This window comes from Myotis myotis, unplaced genomic scaffold (genome assembly GCF_014108235.1).
Source record: "Myotis myotis isolate mMyoMyo1 unplaced genomic scaffold, mMyoMyo1.p scaffold_m19_p_2, whole genome shotgun sequence".
Classification (NCBI taxonomy): Eukaryota; Metazoa; Chordata; class Mammalia; order Chiroptera; family Vespertilionidae; genus Myotis; species Myotis myotis.
In genome coordinates, this window is record NW_023416324.1 from 28,517,795 (window position 1) to 28,533,259 (window position 15,465).

The 15,465-nt window shown below is 44.0% G+C and overlaps 1 long non-coding RNA gene across 1 annotated transcript; it reads right to left on the minus strand.

The window, feature by feature from the left end:
- Positions 1 to 251: 251 nt before the first annotated feature.
- Positions 252 to 14,324, minus strand: LOC118675373. Its single transcript, XR_004973884.1, has 3 exons — positions 13,919 to 14,324; positions 5,972 to 6,024; positions 252 to 692 (listed from the first exon to the last, which is right to left on the minus strand). It is a non-coding gene; the product is annotated as an uncharacterized LOC118675373 (long non-coding RNA).
- Positions 14,325 to 15,465: the final 1,141 nt, after the last annotated feature.

Below are 15,465 nucleotides of genomic sequence, written 5' to 3' on the forward strand. Positions count from 1 at the left end.
AACTAAAGTTAAATGAAATCAGAAGGGTGGGGTCCTGATCTGATAGGATTCGTGTCCTTATAAGAAAAGTCAGCTCATGAGCGTGCTACCCCCTGACCTCTACACACAGAGGGAAGGCCATGTGGGGACATAGCAAGAAGGCAGATCTATACATCAGGAAAAGGACTCTCACCAGAAATGGACTACCTTGGCACCTTGAATTTGTTATCACACAGAAAGAGTTCACCCACCTGGCACTAGCAGAGCCAAATCCTAAACATCAAGAATTGCAGTGGAGAAATATTGGCTATTTTATTATGAATGCCGCCATCCAGGAGAACAGGAAGCTAATGCTCAGAAGCCCAAACTCTCTGATGGCACATAAGATACAGCTATACAGGCCAAATCTTCCAAGTCACCAAGGGTAAAGGCTTCAGCGTCCTGTTGGGAGCTGATTGGTCGGAGATGAGTAAGGGTAATAAATCATTTCTTCAGATCTTGAGGACAGTTCAGAGGTCTGTTCTGGAGTCCCTCTGTCTTGTCTCGTGGAAAAGTAGCCAGGGGGTCATTCCACCTTGGGCTCAGTTGCTGAAACATAACTTAGGTCAACAGGTTATCTTTAGCCGGCCAGGGGTCTGTATCTTGTGATCATTAGTCAGGTCCGGGCAATGTCTTCTGCTGCCTTGGGGGTTGCTGATGATCCTGGGGAAAGGCTAGGTAGGATTTAAAGCTAAATATAATCAGTCATAAGGTCCCTTGGTTTCAATCTCAAAGGTCTACCCTCCAGAACTATGAGAAAATGCACGTCTGTTGTTTAAGCCACCTGGCCTGTGGTATTTTGTTATGGCCGCCCAAGCTAATATAGTGTCTAAATAAGTAGTGGCATTGCTCAGTGGTTGAGCATCGACCTATGAACCAGTTTGATTCCAATCAGGGCACATGCCCAGGTTGCAGGCTCAACCCCCAATGGGGGTCATGCAGGAAGCAAGCAATCAATGATTCTCTCTCATCATTGATGTTTTTATCTGTCTCTCCCTCTCCCTTCCTCTCTGAAATCAATAAAAAAAAATATTTCAAGGCTGGCTGGCATGGCTGGATGGTTAAACATTAACTTATGAGTCAGGAGGTCATAGTTCAATTCCTGGTCAGGGCACATGCCTGGGTTGCGGGCTCTATCCCCAGTGTGGAACAGGCAAGAGGCAGCTGATCAATGATTCTCTCTCATCATTGATGTTTTTCTCTCTCTCTCCCCTGCCAGGAGCCAGTCCATCCTTGCTGTTTCAAGGGACCTGGCATATATGGCATACTGTTCTTAATATGTTTGCTCACCTTCTTGGCACTATGTGTTTTAACCAAGGTCACCTCTCTGAGAAAGGTTGTTTCCCCAGGTAGGGATTTTCCCCTGAAGTTAGGGAGGGAATAATACCCCTTAACTAAGTGCCAGGTGGGTAATTAATCACTTTAACTACGAACAATCATGCTTAAGCTACATAATCTTTACTCCCTGGAATGGAGATAAGAAATGCCCTAACCTTTGGAATAGAGATTGATAGGATTGAATCAACTGGTATAAATACCGATGTAACAAGACAACAGGAGACAGAACTTAGAAGACAGAACCTAGACACAGAACCTAAACTCAGAACCTAGACACAGAACCTAGAGACAAAAGAACTTCGCTGGAGAGAACATGGCAAAAGATCCTGGACAGAAACTGGCCACAGAACCTAGAGACAGAACCTAGCGAGAGAACCTGGCTGAAGAACCTAGAGACAGAACCTGGCTACAGAACCTGGCTACAACATGGCAAGAGAACCTGACCACAACCTAGAGACAGAACCTGGCTGGAGAACATACAGAACCTGGCAATAGAACCAGGCAAGAGAACCCAACCATGCTGATCAACTGAATGCTGCCTCTGTGTCATTCCTTCTTCGCTGACTCCGTCCACACCTTTGAGGACCCCTGGACCTACTGGGGTGGGACCCCAGCACTCCCCCTCTCCTTCTTCTCTGAAGTCAATAAAATATATTTTAAAATATATATTTTTAAAATAAATAAATAAATAGGGAGACCATAATTGTTCTTTCTCTTGACAACTTCCTGTTTCCCCTCTACTCCCAGGAGGACTAAAGAAGGAATCCTGGCCTGCCACTCCTTCCCCCACAGTTCAGAGGACATTGAAAGGAGAGTAGTGGTGTGGGCTGGTAAGATCTGCAGTAAACCAAAAGTGGTATCCCAAAAGATATCCACCTTATATGGGAGGGGAAATATGATTCAGTTAAAGATGTTGAGAGGAGGAGCATAACATGAGTTGTCCAGGTGGGCCCAAATGCCATCACAAAGGTATTTATTTATTTATTTATTTATTTATTTATTTATTATTGATTTGTAATTGGCTGGTAATTGAACCAGTGACCCTTTGGTGCACAGGATAATACTCCAACTAACTGAGCCATACCTGCTATCACACAAATGTTCTTTTTTTAAAAAATGATTCTCTTTTTAAAAATTATTTAAATCTTTATTGTTGAGTGTATTACAGATGTCCCTTTTCCCCTCCACTGCCCCCCTTCATCTGGTTCCTGTTCTACCCCAGGCCTTCACCAACCTACTGTCTATATCCATAGGTAAGATCTTTGGTTAATCTCCTCCCACCCCCCACTTCCCTCTGAGACTCATCATACTGTTCCACATTTCCATGCCTCTGGTTCTATTTTATTCATCAGTTTATTTTGTTCATTAGATTTCTTGTTTGTTTATTTTGATTTTTAGATTTAATTGATGATAGATAGGAATGTATTGCCATTTTATTGTTCATATTTTCTCCTCCTCCTCCTCCTCCTCCTCCTTCTTCTTCTCCTTCTTCTAGAATACCTTTCAACATTTCATGAAATACTGGTTTGGTGGTGATGAATTCCTTTAGCTTTTTCTTATCTGTGAAGCTCTTTCTCTGACCTTCAATTCTAAATGGTAGCTTTGCTGGGTAGAGTAATCTTGGTTGTAGTCCTTGCTATTCATCACTTTGAGTATTTCTTGCCACTCCCTTCTGGCCTGCAAAGTTTCTGTTGAGAAATCAGCTGAAAGTTGTATGGGTGCTCCCTTCTAGGTAACTAACTCTTACTCTCTTGATACTTTTAAGATTCTCTCTTTGTCTTTAACCCTTGGCATTTTAATTATGATGTGCCTTAGTATGGACCTCTTTGGGTTCCTCTTGTTTGGGACTCTGTTCTTCCTGAACTTGTAAGTCTATTTCTTTCACCAGGTAGGGGAAGTTTTCTGTCATTATTTCTTCAAATAGGTTTCCAATGTCTTGCTCTCTCTCTTCTTCTGGCACCCTCATGATGTGATTGTTGATATGCTTGAAGTTGTCCCAGAGGCTCCTTACACTATCTTAATATTTTTTGATTATTTTTTCTTTTTTCTCTTCTGGTTGGGTGTTTTTTGCTTCCTCATATTCCAAATTGCTGATTTGATTCTTGGCAGCCTCTACTGTACTGTTGATTCCCTATAAATTATTCATTTCAGTTAGTGTACCCTTCACTGGCTCTTTTTTATGTCTTTGATGCTCTCACTGATTTCCTTGATATTCTTAAGTCTCTTGAGGCTCTCTTTAAGATCAACCTTATAACTATTGTTTTGAGCTTTGTATCTAGTAGTTTGCTTGCTTCCATTTCATTTAGTAGTTTTTCTGGAGATTTCTTCTGTTCTTTCACATGTTTCTTTGTCTCCACATTTTGGCAGTGTCTCTGTGTTTGTTTCTATGTATTAGGTAGAGCTGCTATGTCTCCTGGAATTGGTAGAGTGGCGGTCTTGTGTAGTAGGTGTCCTGTAGGACCCCGTGGCTCAGCCACGGCAGTCACCTGAAGTGGGTACTCTAAGTGTGCCCCTTTGTGGGCTGTGTGCACTATCTTGTAGTTGAGCCTTGATTGCTGTTGGCATCAATGGAAGGAATTGATATCCAGGCCAAGTGGCTGTGAGGACCAGCTATGGCTAAATGAATAGCTACTGTGCAAGAGACATCCCTATGGAGCAGGATTGCTTCAGTGGGGCTTTGGTGTTCACTGAGTCTGCCCCTTGAGTGTGTCACTTGTGGATGTGTAGAGTTGTAATCTTGTATGGTCTGAAGTTGTCCATCAGGTACACTGGTTATGGGGTCTCCCAGGAGGTGCAAAGTTAGCCACTGCCTGGAGCTACTCAGAAGGAGCTACAGAGGATCTGCAGATGGCTGCTACTTGTATTGGGCTTGGAAGGGCCAGGGTGAGGCCAAGCTGTGAAGCAAGGCAGGTTGGTGCTAATGCCAGGTCTTGGAACTCTTATTGATAGGTTTGGGGCATGCTGACTCCAGTTGCTGCTTGTTTTAGAGATTTTAGAAAAGTCTGAAGCCTGAGCCAAGATAGGCCATTCATATGTAAAAGCTGCTGCAAACAGCTTGGGTGGGACTGCAAATTGGATGTGACAGGGTCTCAGGGAATCACCAATATGGAGCAAACTGTGTGAAGCAGGGTAATGGAAACTCGTATATGGCTGCCACTGAGCTCTGCAATGGGGGAGGTCCCAGCATAGGAACAATGACTCTTGTGAGCAACCCTATCTGGGAGAAAGCTACCCCTGAGTTTCTGCCCTGCTGCCAGATAATCTAGTTCCTCCCCATATGTCCCTGAATCCCCCAAAGCAGCCACCCAGTGCTAGAGCCCAGAGGGAGGGAGTTAGAGTAAGTCCATGTGTTGCCCTTCAAGAGGAACTGCCTGGGTCTCCAGCAGCCTCCGTGTCAGTCAGCCACAATCCCCACTGGTTGTTCAGCCCAAAGTTACAGAGGAATCTCTTCACCATTCTAGAACCCTGGGCTGGAGGGCTGGTGTGGGATAGGGTTCCCTCTATAGTGCAGATATCCCTCCTGGTAAAAAACAAAACAAACAAACAAAAAAAACGCCACACGTAGGTGTCAGACCGGCTCATTCTGCATCTCATACCAGTCTCAATGTGTTTTCTTCTTTTTTAAAAAAATTATATTTTTATTGATTTCAGAGAGGAAGAGAGATGGAAACATTAATGATGAGAAAGAATCATTGATCAAGCCCCAAACCCAGGCATGTACCCTGACCAGGAATTAAACCATGATCTCCTGGTTCAGATGTTCATATTCAACCACTGAGCCACACTGGCGGGGTATGCTTTCTTCTTTACTTCTCTAGTTGTAGGACTTCATTCAGCCAGATTTCAGGCAGCACTGAATGATTGTTGTTCTGTATTTTAGTTGTAATTTTGATGTGGTTGTGGGAGGCGGTGAGTACCGGTGTTTACCTGCACACCATCCTGGTTCTCTACCAGTGTTCTTACAAAAGAGAGGCAGAGAGACAGACAAAGAGAGGAGAAGACATACGTTCATAGAGAAGAAGGAGATGTGAAGAAGAGGCAGAGATCGGAGTGATGTGGCCACAAGCCAGGAACACCTGCAGCCATCAGATGCTGGAAGAAGCAAGGAACAAATTCTTCCCCAGAGTCCAGGGAGGGAGCGGAGCCCTGCCAACAGCTTGCTTTCAGAATTCCAAACTACAAAACCCGGAGAGAACACATGTTCTATTGCTTTAAGGAACCCAGTGTGTGGAAATTTGCTACAGCAGGCACAGAAAACTAGTCTTGGTTTATTGGTCTGGCTCCAACTCAGCCAGTCCCCTGCCTCTGTATCTCTATTTCTTAGCCAAACCTGGACTAGACTTCCAGGCCCTCATCCACTAAGCCCAAAAGCCTGACTCTGGGTGGGATGGGACCCCTGCCACCCACAGCCTTGTCTGGGTCACAGTTGCCACCTGCTCCTCCATTGGACTGCAGCACAAGTGTCTCTGCCCATCAGACCACAGTGGGAGGTGGGCATGCCTGCTGGGACCAAGTACTACTTACAGGGGAAAACACTAACTTGGGAAAATAGGAGGCCTATATTGATATTTTGCCTCTATACGAACATGAGCTCTGCAGGCCACAGTTTTCTCACCTGCTAAGTGCCTGGATTGGAGTGCATGATTTCTCTGGGCCTTTCAGTTCTGACTGTAAAGAGTACAGAAGGGGGTGAGAGAGCTTGGAAAGGAGGAGGGAGATAATCAATACCAAGTACAGAAATGTTGAATTCTATAAATGGGGTTTGGTTTCTCTCACAGATTACAGGAGGAGCAATGATAGGGTCACAGAGTGATTCAAGGAGGAGGCAGAGCTAAGGGTTGGAGGTATGCATGAGAGATGTCCATTTCATATGAGGTGTCCATCACAGGGCCCACTCATCATACATTTGTCAAGGGAGATTGCTCTGTCCCCAACCCCCAAAGACAAAGTAGGTACATTTGGACCATGGAACCTGTCCTTAGTGGAGAACCAACTAGAATAAGGGAGGACCTGACCACCTAGTTAGGGTTTCTTGGCAACCAAAGACATGGAGGGAAAAGATGAAATGGTCCAAACCAGATGGTCACACTTGAGAAATTCAACAGAGAAACATGGAAAAACATGACAGAAAAATGGAAGCAAGAAGTCACACTCTGAAGAAGTCCAGAGACCTGAGCCTGTCCGAGTGATTGAAAAGAGAAATTAGCCAGCAGAGTGAGGTGAAGCGAACTGGGGTGGGAGTCACGTTGTTGTGTTCATCTTGAGCTGTAAGAGGAAAAGTCCATGAACTCCTGCTACTGGTGGTCCTAACGGTTCCTAGTGTGGAGGGGAAAGATCACAGACTTAGAATGAACAAGAACTTGCTTTGTTAAAAGTAGACTGCAGAATAGGAGCAGCATGCTCCCAAACCAGGAATTGAGGACTACCACAGCGGTTTCCAAACTCATCAAATTACAGCTTCTAAAAGCTAACAGAACTGAGTTTAGCAAGGTCCCAGGATACAGTCAATATTCTGAATCCAATTATATTTCTACACACTAGCAAATAAACAACTGGACACTGAAATTTAAAAAAATATTTTAAAACTGCATCAAAGAAACATTAAATACTTTAGTGATACATTTAACAAAATAGATGCAAGATGTGTGTTAGTTATCTATTGCTGTGTAACAAATCATCCCAAACTTAGTGGTTTAGAACAACAAACATTCACTAGCTCAGTTTCCATGGACCAGGAATTCATGAGCAGTTTGTCTGAGTGCTTCTAGCTCAAGGTCTCTCATGAGGTTGCAACCCAGATGTTAGCCAAAGCTGCGATCATGTGAAAGCTTGATGTGGCTGTTAGCAGGAGGCCTCAGTCTCCATAGGAATGCTCCTAACATAGCAGCTGGCTTCTCCCACAGGGAATGAGCCAGGAGAGAAAGGGCGACCCAATCAGAAAGCCACAGCTTTCTGTAACTGGTCTCTGAGGCCCCACACGGTCAATTTGCTTTATTCTACCTGCTACAGCAAGTCAAGGAACTAAGTCCAGCCTGTTCTCAGGGGGAGGGGAATTAGTCTGCACCTCTACAAGGAAGGTGCAACAAATAGCTTGTGAATATATTTTAAAAACCAATATTGTTCCTGGAAACAATAAAACATTACTGAGAGAAATTGTATGATAGAAAGATACAGCATGTTCATGGATGGGAAGACTCAACACTGTTAAGATGTTACTTCTTCTCAAATTGATCTATAGGTTCAATAAAACCTCAATCAAGACACATGCATGATGTCTTTGTAGAAATTAACAAGCTGATTCCAAGATTTAAATGAAAATGTGAAGGTGCTAGCATAGGGAAAACAATTTTGTAAAGAAAGAACAAAGTTTGATTAAGATTTAATATAAAAGTCAAGACACTGAGTATTGATGTAAGGATAGACATTTAATCAGTGGATATAAGAGTCCAGAAATAGACCCACACATATGTAATCAATTAATTTTTTATAAATGGACCAAGTTAATTCAATAGGAAAACATAGTCTTTTCAACAAATGAGTATGAGCCCTAGTTGGGTAGCTCAGTTGGTTAGAGCATCGTCCTAATATACCAAGGATGTGGGTTCCATCCTGGCCAGGGCACATACAAGAAGCAACCAATGAATGCACAAATAATTGGAACAATAAATTGATGTTTCTTTCTCTAAAATCAATAAATAAAAAATTAAAAAAAAACTATCAGGAACTCCTTCCTTCCTTCCTTCCTTCCTTCCACTCTTTCTCTTTTCAGAACCTATTCTTGATATTGGGAAGTGAGCTCCTTCCTAGAGCCGTGGGGAAAATGGGTGCTTGGTGGTAAAAACTGACAACTCCAGGGTCCAGGTTAGAGTTCCAAGAAGACACCGCTTCCACCAGACAGTGAAAAGGTTGAGTTGTGTTTTTTAGATCAGGATAAGCAGGAAAAACATCACACTTTGTGCCCTGCATCCCACTTTTCAGGACTTTGCCTGAAAAAAGAAAAATCACCTATGTGAAAGCTGTTCTTCTTTTCGTTCTTTAAGGAGAAGACAATAAGATGACATGAGAAGTTGTAAGGTTGAGGGGGAGAAAACAAATTTGTATGTACATTTTTGAATTATAGCGGTAAAAATACTCCCCTCATATGGATTTAAAAATAAAAACATGGAAAATAAAACTCCTTAGATGTGTTAAGATTTTCAGGATGTACAAGGATTGATTAAAAGCTATTTTAGTTTTATTTTCTGTAAATATCGCAATGTTTGTATAATCATAAGAACAGATCAGACCAGCATTTGCTTGAGGGGTGAACGCTGGGGCTGGGACTCAGTCAGGTGACGTTTCCTGGGGAAAGTGACTTAGCCTCTCTGAGCTTCAGTTTCCTCAAATGTAAAACAGTTAATAACAACAGCACCACCTCACAGGGCTGCTGTGAGGTTAAATGAAAAATTCCACCCAGCATTCAGCAGACAGTGCCGCGCGCATGGTAACCCTCCACGGTGCCCTGGCTACTCGCAAGAGGACATGCTGGGAGAGCTGTGTGAAGACCACACTGGCGCGACTGCGCAGAGTTGGCATCAGCTTTAAGCGGCTTCGTTGGGGTGTAATTGACACCCGATAAACAGCACACGTTTAAATGATACTATTTGATGTTTTGACACATGTATACACACTTGAAACCAGCAGCAGCGCCAAGATAAGGCAGATATCTATCACCCCCAAAACTTGCTTATTCCCCTTGGTCACCCCTCCCTCTTATCTCTCCCCCACCCTTCATCCACGTAACCATGGCTCTGCTCTCTGGCACCGTAGATTAGTTTGCATTTCCTAGAATTTCCTAGAAATGGAGCCCTGCACATTATGAACTCTTTCATTTATTTATTTTTTTGCTCTGGCTTCTTTCATCCAGCTTGTTCGCCACCTGTCCATGCTGTTGCAAGTATCCATAGCTCGTCCTTTCTCATTGTGCGTGGTGCCCCAGTGTATGAATATATCCACTCCCCTGTGAACATGAGTGTTGTTTCCAACCGTGGGCTACGACAAAAACAGACTTGTTATGAGCTTTCCCTTACAAGCCTTTGGGTGGACATGTGCTTTCATATGTCTTCAATTGTTGGTCGTAATATAAACATATCACTTTAGCAGAAACTTTCTGGCAGTCAATGTGGCATTTTGAGTGTGGGACTCCCCTGGAGAGGGCTGGAAGGCTGGGGGTCAGAGTCAGGGGACTCTTACATGCCCTCCTCACCTTCCCAAGCTCTTGCTTAGATCCTGGAGATCCGGGGTTGGTATGTCAGTGGGGCCTCTCTCTGCTTACAGACACTCTCTCCCTATGCCAGGGGTTCCCAGACCTGGGTGGGCATCAGAATTTCTTGGGGAGCTTTAAACAGTATAGATTCCTGAGTCCCGCCTGAGACCTACTATTCAGAATATTGCAGGATGGGGCCACAGAAGCTGTGTTTTATAAAGTCCCCCAGGTGATTCTGCCATGTAGACAGGCATAGGAACTCCCACCTACTGGAGCCAGTTTAAACCCTCAGGCAACGCACTCTGAGCCCTTTGCCATCTGGACCCAGTGCCCCTGTGCGGCCTCATGCCTGGCCCCTCACCCCAAACATCCAGCCTCATGAAACCGCTTCATGGTCCCCAGACACGCTCAGGCTGTCTCACTCAAGTTCATCTCTCTACCTTCTGCCTTCTCTACCGGGGAACTTCTACACATCCTTCCAGGCCCAGAAAAGCCACCTCCTGCAGGAGCTTCCACACCCTTCCTTCTCCCAACCAACTGCTCCTCCCACCACCTTATTCAGAGCACCTGTCACTCTGCCCAGTCATTATCCGATGGTGCCTGCACCAGTAGCCTGTGAAAGCCTCCCAAGCACCCTCTGAGGTGGACGAAGAAGATGATGGAAGCAAAGACTGACTAGGTGAAAAGCCCACAGGAAACCTCTACATGTGCAGCTGGGCCCTTCAATCCTCACAACAGCTGGTGCAGCGGGGACTGTCCTCACCGGGCCCATCTGACACATGAGGAATCTGAGGCCCGGAGAGGCAAATTCACTTGCCCCAGTCACACTGGAAGTGGCAGCGCCAGGACCGACCAGGACCTACCAGCCATGGCTCCAGATACCGTGGTTGTACCCACTGTGCTTTGGGCCTTTTACAGATGAGGACGCTGAGGGCAGGGAACCATCTGCCCAAACTCACCATTCTCACAAGTTGCACCGTCATAATTTGTAGCTAGGAGCCTCTGACCCCCCAGCTCCACACTCCACATGGCCCCTGTTTACTTTTATTTATTGATCTGCTAGAAAAACACTGATTTGTTGTTCCATTTATTTATGCTTTCGCTAGTTTCTCCTTGCATGTGCCCTGACCAGGGATCCAACCTACAACCTTGGTGTATTGGGATGGTGGTCTAACCAACTGAACTACCTGGCCAGGGCCTCCATGGCTCCTGTTTAAACCTCCATTTCAATAATCCCAGGCCAACCCCTTTTTCTTTTTCCTTCGTCCTGGGACTTGGACTGTTTTCAGTTGTTGGCTATTACAAATATAGTTGCTATGAATATTCATGTACAAGTTTTTGTAATGCTTTCAATTCTCTTGGGTAAATAATTAAGAGAGGAATGACTGGGTCACAACATGGGTTATGTTTAACTTTTTATTAAACTGCCAAACTATTTTTCCAAAGTGGTAATACCATTTGACACTCCCACCAGCAACATCTAAGACTTCCAGCTGCTTCACATCTTCACCAAGGCTTGGTGTGGTCAAGTCTTGTTAATTCGATACATTCTAATAGATCTGTGGCTGTGACATACTGTAGTTTCAATTTGCATTTCCCTAATGACTATGATATTGAGGGGTTTTATTAGCATCCATATATTTTCTTTGGTGAAGTGTCTGCTCAAATTTTTGTCCAAAAAATCTCTGTCCATATTTTAATTGGCTTGTTTGCTCAGTGTTGACTGGTAAGGTTTTGTTTTGTTTTTAATATGTTTTTATTGATTTTAGAGAGGTGGGAGGGAGGGAGAGAGAGACATAGATGTGAGAGAGAAACATCTATCAGCTGCATCCTGCATGCCCCTGCTAAGGATCAAGCCTGCAACCCCAGCATGTGCCCTGACCAGGAATCGAACCTGCGACCTTTTGGTGCATGGGACAGCACTCAACCAACTGAGCCACACCAGCAGGGCATGACTGGTAAGATTTTTTGTTGTCATCTACAAACAAGTCCCTTGTCAAATATGTAATCTTTTCTCCCAGTCTGTGGCTCTCATTTCATTTTCTTTACAATGTCTAAGAGCAGTAAATTTTAATTCTGATAAAGTCAAATTTATCAACTTTTTGTGGACAGTGCTAACTTATCTTAGCAATATTTTATCATTTTCAGTGTATAGGTCTCATATATACTAGTATACAGTCAGATTTATCCCTAAATATTTCATATTTTTATCCACTGAAGTTTTTAAAAATTTCAGTTTCAGATTGTTTGTGGCTAATGTATAGAAATATAATTGAGTTTTGTATATTTATCTTGCTAAACTCACTTATTAGTTCTAGTATCTTTTTTGTAGACCTCATAGGATTTTCTAGACAAGCAATCATGTCTGTAAATATAGTTTCACTTCTTCTTTTCCAATCTTATTTGCCTTTTATTGCTTCCCTCCCTCACCCCCGCTTTATTGAACTCGCTATTTGGCTGTTTGAAGTTGTAGCACAGTTCACTAAACTATTGGCTTTTTAAAGTCTTTTTTCTCTATGTTTCATTTTGCAGTTTCTATAACTATTTTTTCAAGTTCACTAATCTTTTGCAATGTCTAATCTACTGTTATTTCCATCCACTGTATTTTATATCTCCAACATTGTAGTTTCCATCTCTAGAAGTTTATATTTGGATTTTTTAAAAATTTAAAATTAAAAGTACCACTTTTTAAACTTTTTTTTTATTTAGCTATTTCATGTCTCTACATAGTCAATCTCTCTTCTCGTTAAACATATAAAATACACCCGTTTTCTTTCTTTTTAAAAAAATATATTTTACTGATTTTTTACAGAGAAAAAGGGAGAGGGATAGAGAGTTAGAAACATCAATGAAAGAGAAACATCGATCAGCTGCCTCCTGCACCCCTCCTACTGGGGATGTGCCCGCAACCAAGGTACATGCCCTTGACCGGAATCGAATCTGGCACCTTTCAGTCCACAGGCTGACGCTCTATCTGAGCCAAACCAGTTAGGGCAAAATACACCCATTTTCATATTACCATCTATTAATTGTACCATCAGTTCAACTGATTGATTATCTCTTCATTATGGGTAGCATTTTCCTGTTTCTTTGTGTTTTTTGCTGTTGTTAGTCCTCACCCTAGGATATTTTTCCATTTATTTTTAGAGAGATTGGAAGGGAATGGAGAGACACAGTGAGAGAAATATGGATGTGAGAGAGACACATTGATTGGTTGCCTCCTGCAAGCACCCCAACCAATCCCTGCAACCGAGGTACGTGCCCTTGACCGGAATTGAAACCGAGACCCTTCGGTCCACTGAGCCAAACCTAGGGCTAGGGCTAGTCATTGTTGATTGGGATAGCAGACACTGGATTTTACCTTGTTGGGCTCTGAATTGTTTTGTATTTCTATAAAGAAGCTTGGGTTTTGTTCTGGGAAGTCATTAAATTCCTTGGAAACAGTGTGATTATTTTGTTAGGTGGGCCAGAGCTGCATCTAGTATGGAATTACTTTTCCTCAGGACTCAGCCAAGACCCTTCTTAGTACTCTAATGGATGCCCCTTGAATGATGAGACTTTCTATTCTGACTATCAGGCTGTCGGGAATAGGCTCTGTTTCCCAGCCTTGTGTGAACTCTGAGCACTAATCCCTCTTATCCTTTTGAGTGGTTCTTTCCCCACACCTACGTTGATTAATACAATTTCTAGTTGATTAATACTCAGCTGGATAGCAAAACTCATGTTTCAGATGGGAGAGTAAATCTAGTCTCGGTTACTCCATCTTAACCAGAAGCAGAAGTTCCTGTCATCAGAGCCGGCATTGGAGTCGACCAGGAAGCGTCAGGGTTGGCTCTGTGCTGGATCCAGGAGGTTTTTCCTCCCTTACACCAGGTGGCACACCTGGCACCAGGGAGGGACCGATCCTATTGTTCTGTCAACCTCTCAAGCACTGGGTGCCAGCCAGCCAGGGCAGGAGCCAGGAAGAGGAGGGAACTAGTGTGTCCCGGGGGAAGACAGAGTGGGGTATCTCATTATAACTTTGTCAATGAAATGATTCCTCCAGTGCCTTCACCTCCCCCAGCTACCCCAGCTGGAATCTGGCAGCTCTGGCCTCTTCTCCAGTTTCTGATTTCACCTGACCAGGGCTAAACAGGGATTAGCACCTGCAGCATTCTAGCTGGCAACATAACTACTACCTATCGACAAAAGTAACCCCTCCCCCCCTTTTTTTTTAGCAGTTGCCATTTTCCAGGCCCTAGGCTATTTGCTAAGAATCGGAGGCTGGAGGAGGTAAAGTAACTTCCCTAAGGGGCAGAATCAGGATTTAGCACTTACCTTTGGAGACCTGGTGTCTTGCCTGCCAGGAATGAGCCCTGGGAACTTTCATATCCTCTGGGTCCCATCCTCCCTTTTGGCCTAAGCCCGTTTCTAGTCCTGACTTGTGTCTGCCTCTGGGCCTCAAGCCCTGTCAGAATCTGCTTAGTTGTGGGAGGTGGCATGATGGGCGAGACACATACAGGCTTCCAAATTAAACAGACCTAAATTCAAATCCTACTTTCTTACTGTGTGGCCTTGAGGGAGTCACTTACTCCTCCTAACCACAAGAATTGCTTCTACAAAATGGAATAATGGTGTTACTGCACAGGACTGATGTCAGGATTAAATGAGATAATATATAAAAAGTGCTTACTTCGCGTGGTGTTCATACATGATAGTGATGTGAATGCAGAGCCAGCTCTAAACATTCCTGTTCTGCTTAATGAGATACTGGGTTGCTTCTCAGAGACAACAAACCAAAACCGCAAGTCATGCAGCTAAAGCATGTGCAGGGGAGAGAACATAGACCTCTAGCTGCACCTGGAACCAAAGTCTCAGTCCCCCTCCCCCCGAACCAGAGGACCAGGACAGAATCAGGACTTGAACACTAGACCCTTTTAGAAGCCAAGTGTTCCGTGTCCGGGAAGATCCAGTGTTGATGCCCCTTTACTACAAATGGCCAAATTCCAAGCTCCTCCAATTAAAACATATCCCACCAGTACTTCCGCACACTGCTCCCCAGCCCCTGAAAGACTTTAACCTAGTCTAGTGAGCAAGATGAATCTGAGATACCACTAGGTCCCCCATCTTCTTGGCTGGCACCTTCTTGGTCAATGAACCTTCCCTTATTCCAAACTCTGACATTTTGAGTTTTGGTCTTTTGAAGGGTCAGGCACATGAGCTTTGGTGTGGTAAAAGCAAGATCCCCATTTCCAATCTGGCCTGTAAGGAGTTTGGAAGTCAGCACTCTACCAGAAAACCAAATTTAAAAGCTGAATAAACTGAAGAATCAACAAGTCTTCTTAAATCCGTCAGAGAAGTGAGGTCACAGGGCCAACCCTGAACCAAACACGGGAGAGACAGACAGATGACTGCAGAGAATAACAACTTGCCAGACCAGAAACCCACGAGTGGGAACCTCTGCAGGAATGAGGACTAGATAGGAAAACCTGAACTGTCATTGAAGAATTGCTGGAGTCTCTATGTGGACAAGCCTGAGAGTTTAAAATTCCAGGGTGACCCAATCACAGGGATACCCCCACAGGTTTGTGGGGTTTACCTCCAGTAGCTTGACCAGGTCCTCACAGAGAACATGAGAAAAATTCCCTCCACCTCCCATGGGGTGGAAATACGCCAGCGCATTCTGTTCTTCTTAACAAAATCTGCCCTCAGTAGAAACTATTTATCAGAGCCCAACCTATTGGGGTTCTATCAGAGTATGACCTACCTGGAAGGGAAATATCCAATTCTAGCCCTCTCCAGCCATCCTCTCCCGCCTAAGTAAGATGGAGGGTGAGGGGGGACTGAGAAGCACCTGTGAAGTTCACAGTCCAGGGACGCAGGTT